The sequence below is a fragment of the Nipponia nippon genome, unplaced genomic scaffold, assembly GCF_047370975.1.
Source record: "Nipponia nippon isolate SJK-2023a ecotype South Korea unplaced genomic scaffold, ASM4737097v1 scaffold_12, whole genome shotgun sequence".
NCBI classification, from domain to species: domain Eukaryota; kingdom Metazoa; phylum Chordata; class Aves; order Pelecaniformes; family Threskiornithidae; genus Nipponia; species Nipponia nippon.
This window is the reverse complement of record NW_028262313.1, coordinates 1,700,036-1,707,077: the sequence shown is the minus strand read 5'-3', so window position 1 is coordinate 1,707,077 and position 7,042 is coordinate 1,700,036. Positions and strand designations below refer to the sequence as shown.

At 55.7% G+C, this 7,042-nt stretch overlaps 1 long non-coding RNA gene across 5 annotated transcripts; it reads left to right on the top strand.

The window, feature by feature from the left end:
• Positions 1–1,463: 1,463 nt before the first annotated feature.
• LOC148056639 (uncharacterized) lies at positions 1,464–7,042 on the top strand. 5 transcript variants are annotated; one of them, XR_015702676.1, is made up of 7 exons: positions 1,464–2,080; positions 2,799–2,860; positions 3,144–3,238; positions 4,861–5,105; positions 5,490–5,786; positions 6,040–6,180; positions 6,784–7,042. It is a non-coding gene; the product is annotated as an uncharacterized LOC148056639 (long non-coding RNA). The 5 variants fall into 5 exon arrangements; XR_015702677.1 differs by lacking the exon at positions 3,144–3,238 and adding an exon at positions 3,309–3,369 and having other exon boundaries at positions 1,466–2,080; XR_015702674.1 differs by lacking the exon at positions 3,144–3,238 and having other exon boundaries at positions 1,467–2,080.

Genomic DNA, 7,042 nt, shown 5'->3' with positions numbered 1-7,042 from the left:
GAACCATAGAATCGTTAAGGTTGGAAAAGACCCTTAAGATCATCGAGTCCAGCCGTTAACCCAGCACTGCCAAGGCCACCACTAAACCATGTCCCTCAGCACCACATCTCCCCGGCTTTTAGATACCTCCAGGGATGGGGACTCAGCCCCTGCCCCGGGCAGCCTGGGCCAGGGCCTGACAGCCCTTTGGGGGAAGAAGTTTTTCCTAATACCCAACCCAACCCTGCCCTGGCGCAGCTTGAGGCCGTTCCCTCTCGTCCCATCGCTTGTTCCTGGGGAGAAGAGACCGACCCCCCCGGCTCCAGCCTCCTTTCAGGCAGTTGCAGAGAGCGATGAGGGCTCCCCTCAGCCTCCTCTTCTCCAGGCTGAGCCCCCCCAGCTCCCCCAGCCGCTCCTCCCCAGCCTTGGGCTCCAGCCCCTGCCCCAGCCTCGCTGCCCTGCTCTGGCCACGCTCCAGCCCCTCCATGGCCGCCTTGGGGTGAGGGGCCCAGCGCTGAGCACAGCATTCGAGGGGCGGCCTCACCAGTGCCCAGCACAGGGGGACGATCCCTGCCCTGCTCCTGCTGGCCACACCATTCCTGATACAAGCCAGGATGCCACTGGCCCTCTTGGCCACCTGGGCACACTGCTGGCTCATGTTCAGCGGCTGTCGACCAGCACCCCCAGGCCCTTTCCCGCCGGGCAGCTCCCAGCCGCTCCTCCCCACGCCTGCAGCGGTGCCTGGGGTTGCTGTGCCCCCAGTGCAGGACCCGGCCCTGAGCCTTGCTGCCCCTCACCCAGTGCCTGGGCCCATTGCCCCAGCCTGGCCAGGGCCCTCTGCAGGGCCTCCCTGCCCCCAGCAGATCGACGCTCCCGCCCAACCGGGTGTCTGCAAACTGACTGAGGGTGCGCTCGATCCCCGCGTCCAGGTCATCGATAAAGACATCGAACAGAGCTGGCCCCAGCACTGAGCCCCGGGGACACCACTGGTGACCGGCCGCCGACTGGATTTGACTCCGTTAACCACCGCTCTCTGGGCCGGGCCGTCCAGCCCGTTTTTAACCCAGCGCAGAGTGCGCTTATCCAAGCCGTGAGCAGCTGCAGGGGGGGCAGGCTCCGGGGTGGCCGGGGCCCTCGGAGCGGGGCCTGCGGACAGGGGCCGGGGTCCCGGCTGCGGCTCCGTTACCGCGCCCCGGGACGGGCGGGGCGGGCCGCCGTGCCAGCAGGGGGCGCTAGCGCGCCGCGCCCTCACGCATGCGCCCTGCGCGCCTTGCGGCCGCGCTCCGCTGTCCCTGGGCCCTCGGGGCGGCACCGGCCCCCGGCCTCAGAGACGCCGCGGGGCGCCAGCGGGGCGCAGGGGCGGCGCTGCCCCTCCCCGGGCACCGGGAGCGGCCCAGCCCCGCCCGGCCCTGGGGAACGCAATGGCGGCCGGGTCACGCATGCGCCCTGCAGCCGGCGGCGCGCTGATGACGTCGCTACCGGAAGCGCCGCGCCGCGACTTCCGGCGAGAGGTTCCGCCGTCTGTCAGCGGGGCCCGGGACCGCCGAGCACCGGCCTCCGCCGAGCACCGGCCTCCGCGGGCGGCTCGGGGCCGGCGGGGAGCTGGGGGCGGCTGTGCCGCGCTCCCTGGGGCGGCGGGCGGTGCCGGAGCCCGGCCCGGCCGGCGCAAATCCGCCCACAAATATTTTTTTTCCCCCTTTAAAGACTGCTGTGAGTTTTTGTGTGACCTTCAGAGCGCCCGTACTTGTAACGGGAAGCTTTCCCGTGGTTTCTGAGGCGCGGGGCGGTGCTGACCCCTTTTTCTCGGGGGAAGGTGACGTTTCTACTTAAAGATCAGTTTTTCCCAAAGCTTGCGTCGTCACCGGCGGGTTTCGACGAGAAAAACCCACTTGTAAGAAGGGGCTGGGTGAGCATCGGTCAGCGCTGAGCCCCAAAGCCTGGCTTCAGCCGCTGCCTTGCCCCGGGCCGCGGGGCTGACCCGCGGGCCTTCCTTCGGCGGCGTCCCCGGCACGGATTTTTTCCTGGCGCGGCCGAGTTTCGCATCCAGCTCACCCCAGCGCCACGCGTCGTCACGTCGCTGCGGCTCCCTGCCGCCAGAAAGGTGCGTGCGCGTAAATGATGTCATCTCGGGCTGGTGCTGCAGCTCTTTACGTTGTATTTCGTCATGGCAACAGCAGCCTGTTCTCTGGCGTCAACGTGTTCCATTTAAAGAGCTGCCGTCACTTCTCCCGTTTGCGTATTTTACATATTTTTCTTTTTGCAGGAATACTGTGTATGTTCCCTCCCATCCTTCTCCCCAGTTTTGTAGAAATTTACAACCTCTAATTACAACAAACAGCTGAGTAAAGCAGCGACTAAAGTCAAACGAAGCACCTCATCCTGTGGCCGCGGCCCTTCGGAAGAGAAACAAACACCCTGGGGTGGGTTGTGATCTTTCTGGGGTGGCTCCGGGGAAATCCTAATGAAATCTCGCATTTTTCAACTTGTTCCTACAAATTAATTACTGTGAAAGCTCAGCTTCAAACTAAGAAAAAAGTTCTCTCGCTTCTAACGAGAGGGAGCTGACAGCAGGTTCTGTAAAACTTTCCGCGTGGTTTCACATCTGTAACTTTGTTAGCTTTTTGTCACAATTGTAATCCTTTCCCTTGCTCATATTGCATGTAGAAATCTCTATCTGTACTTACAGCAATGTCCGGTACATACGTGAGCCGTTATTTGGTAAACAAGTAAGATTCTTTTTATTTGTAAAGTGATTTTATTTCTTTTTTTCTTTTGGTGCTGTCACTGTTCCTCGCCAAAATTGTTGCGTCGGGTTGTAGAAGGGCTGAAGAAAAGGTGCGTGCGGTCACAGCTGCTGCCCAAAGATGAAACGGAATTCCTGGTAAGTGGGATTTTGGGAGGCCGGGGATGCGGGGGGGGGGTTACGTCTCACAAAAGACGTTCGCCTGCAGACAAAAGGTGTTGCTTCGCCGGTCGGGGTTTTGGGGGTTTGTGTCTTTTTGGAGGGGGTGCGCTGCCTCGTGAATTACTGCCATAAAGATTTCAGCGCTGGCAAACCTACGGGCATTTCGGTAGCTGTGCCGGTGCATTTTGTAGTTGAATCCTGCTGACGTCGCAGCCGTGACAATGTTGTCCCTGTCTCTGTTATGCCTGTGTTTCCCCAGAAGCTTGGCGCCACAACATTTCTTCAGCCCGCGTTTCCTCCCCCTCAGTAGTTTTAAGACGTTTAGGACAGAATTAACACGATTTCTGATTTCAGGTGCGTCTTTGCCTTGTTTTGTCGAATGTTTAATGTTCTTTTTTCTCCTTCCCTGTGGCTTTTGTTGCAGAGTGGGGGTAGAGGAGACGCTGGTGGGCTCGGGGTGCAATACTGAATGCGGGAGGCGTCTGGTGAGCACGGCGAGTTCAGGCGTTGCGTTTTGTTGGGTTTGCTCGCAGCACAGCTTTTATTATTTTGGAACACGCGGCCTGTGTGTTGCCTTGCTTCCCTGAAGAGGTTTCTTTGCAGGCCACAGCTGTCCCGCCCTCGCAGGCTGGGTAAAAGCCGATTCTAACAGCAAAGTAAAACCATAAGCAACAGCGAGTGGAAACGGGGAGCGAGGAGTTCCACCAGCCGCAGTAACGGCTTTGTGAAATTCCTTGGAGGAGCGGTCCTGGAGGGGCGTCAACCAAAAGGCTCTGCCGTACGAATTCCTGCTAAAGGATGAAAATGTTGTATTAAGCTAATCTTTTGGAAGGTGTAAATGCTTAAAGATGTTGGGTCTCCCGAGGTGAAAGAGATTGTTGGAGCACGTGATGTCGTCTTTTTCGCTTGAAAGAAGAGCTAAAATAACATGAAGTGAATTTGTCTTCGCCAGCGTAGCTTGCGGGGCTGTCCGAGGGGGAGTTACACGATAGCTGTCTTGGCCTTCAGGAGGGGTGTGTGGAAGCGTCACCACTTCTGGGCTAAAACCCTCAGTTGAGGGAAAGCACGTAAAAGAGGCTAAAGTTGTGCTGGTGCCAGCTGTGACTTTACCAGAACAGATCTAGTTGAGGAGCATGGGGGAGGCGGCTGCTGCGGTGTTTCGGGCTGTGGTTCGGTTTGCGTTCCAGAGCTCAGAGGCAGCAGCAGGAGAGGGGGAGTCGCTCGAGTGGCCGTGGGGAGACCCTGGCCAAAGTCACCTTTAACGCGCAGAAGCTGGCGGTGGCCTAGCCGCCGGGACTGCGATCACCCTAGAAAAAGTCACTCGCTGGAGAAGCCTCCCTGGCTTAGCTGGGTAAATGCAAAGAGCTGCTTCAGGTTGCGGTTTATCCCTGGGGGCGCACGTTAGATGAGCTTCCTTGTGTCGCTGCTCGTATTTTTTGCCTGCTGTCTGGCACGTGCTGTTAGACTCATCCGATTTCCCAGGAGAGTTACATCGCGAGAGGAGGAAGAGCTCCTGTTCTTACCCGGGAGTCAGAGTGCGAATATTGTACTGATTTAAAGCCAAGTGCACGCCTGCGAGCTAAAGCAGAGGCGCTCGGCGTCCCGGTTTGCGTTCCGAGCCCTGCAAGCTCATTAGCAGTTTGACCGCTTGCTCTGCGTAATCCTGACAGGTTTGAGAAACGATTTGGTAATCGTTCTCTTCAAAGCGGAAGATAAGAAAGGAATGTTGCGGAAAACAGAAGTGTGATTACAGCCGGGAACGGGAGAAGAGCAAAGCCTTCGTGTGGAGACAGACTGCATGACTTAAAAAGCAAAGGCAGTGTCTAGCTTTCAAAGTAAAGCTAAGAATAGAAGGGGAAATCTCAGCACGAAGCTGGAGGATACATCTTACAAGACTCTCTCCTGTGCAAACACGTCTAATCATTCATTGATTTTTCTCTTTTTTTCCCCCTCCCCATACTGCATGATCATTTTAGGTGATTGCAGATGAAACATAAACCAGCAAAGCTGAGAAGTGGATTACAGAGAGGCTACAAAGCAGTTTGGTGTGAAAAGCGACAGAGGAATTCACAAGAAAGAGCTTTCCTTTTCTGTCAGCTTGGGCTTTATGCACAGTTATACGACACCCAGACATTCTTAGAAAACACTGAAGTAATCGGTTTGACAGGGCGTTAGCTCTGCCCTCCAGGCTGACCGGTGATACGAACTGGCCCTGCTGGAGGTGGGTTTTGGGAACCTGCTGAGCCCAGCCCTGCGCTCGGTCGAGGGGACAGAATGAAGGCGCAGCTGAGCTACGCTGGCGCGCTGCTGTCGAAAGCTGTCGGGACCTTTCCAGAGTATTTTGCGTCTCCTTTTTGGTTTATCATAATGTCCATGCGGCAAATCCCTTTGAGACTGTTAAACTTCAGTGCTACCATTTCATTCCAATTTAACAAGCGCCATCTGTTATCAGCCTCTCAGGGCTGCCCGCGGTCACAGAACTACAAGTATTTAGAGACACGCACTTCAAAAAGCGGTGGGGGAGAGGTCAGTGAAACTCTGTGAGACTCTCTTAAATCTGTTTATCTCAAATTTCGTATTTTTTGCTTTCTTTTCTTCCTCATAGGGTGTCTGTCGCCTGCCAAATAAAGAAGCTGGAGCAGCCTCTCCACAGCAAATCCGGCAAGCACACTAGATCTCCGCTACATCACGAGCGTTTGGTTGAAGATGTGCATTCAGGTGTCTCCTCCCACACACAGAACACGGTGTTTAACTGGTACCCAGCTCCTTTGTGTTGTAGCGAAGCCATCGTACAGCTGCCGATCTCAAAATGCCGTATCTCAGCTCACAACCACAGAACAGGCTCCTCATGTCCACTTCCAGAATCGGGAGCTGCTTTATCGCGCTGCTGTGCTGCTTTGAGGTGAGCTGCAAGCAGGCCCGCTAAGCCCGCAGCCGCTGGTTCAATGCCAGGGATTTGCAGGCTGAGGCAGTTGCGCAGTACTTTCCGTTGATACACGTTGCGGCCTAGCGTCAGGCTTTTGGGAAAATAAATGTACAGAATTGTGAATCTGTGCACTTCAGGGGCAGTAAATCGAGAAGAATGGCTGAATTCCAAATGCCTTCTATTCATATTTGCCTTCCCTGTATTTTTTTTTCTCTCCCTCTTGTTCCAGACTCACCCCCTGGAGAAGAGTGTTACCGCAGCGTACCGTATTTCACAAGCGGTGATATCTTCAATAAGAACACAAGAATTCACGCTGTGGAAGTGGGCTTCGCAGTCACCGTGCCCGTGAGCCAGCCCCTGGGCGTGACAGGTCAGTTCACCCCTTTGTGTCGGGTGTTTTTTCTAGTTACATCCTCTGTTCAATCCTCCTCTTCAGTTCCTCTCTCAGCGTATTGGAAATGCCTCTGGTAATACTGTAGCTCACTGAAATGTTTCGTTGTCTCCTGGCCGAGGCTGGGTGCCGCTGGAGCAAGGAGAGGCAGCCTTTTTACCTCCAGGCAGCGCTGGCACAAAGAAATCGCCTCTTCAGCCCGCCTCGCCTGCTTGGGAGAGTTTTACTTAACCCACAGATGGGGTCTTCTGAAAGGCGGAGTGCTGCGTGCAGCGCACTGTCTTCCTGTTCTTTTAAACGCGATTTATCGACGTCCTTCAGTTAGGTTGGGGGGAGGAGGAGGAGGGAGGGCTGGCTGGCTGTTTCTCTTGTTTTAAAATTGCATATAGCTCCGAAGGTAATCAGGTATCGTACTTCCTTCGGCATGGGTAGTTATTAATACTTAAATACCTCTGTGCCTGTATGGAAGGTCTGCGGTTTCTGTGCAAATCCGTTCTACTTAGAGCAGTTTGTCTTAATCTTGGCAGCTCGGGGTGGTCCCAAACCTCTGCCTTTTACATCTCCCCTTTAATGTACTTGCAGGCGATGCTGGGCGGCCCTTCCAGCGGAACGCGAAGACAGCGTCTTTGGCGACATCCACTGAAGTACCCGCAGCCACGGGACGAGAGCGAGCGCCTGCTTGCCTCCTAGCGACGCTCGCGTAGTCTTCTACGAACAGCCAGGCTTGAGCGCAAGCGTATATTCATTCCTTAAACATTGCAAGCAGCGTACGGTACTGATGTTTTGAAGCCAGCCCATGGCACCAGGGTAGCACGTGAAAACTAAATCTTGTATTACCTCA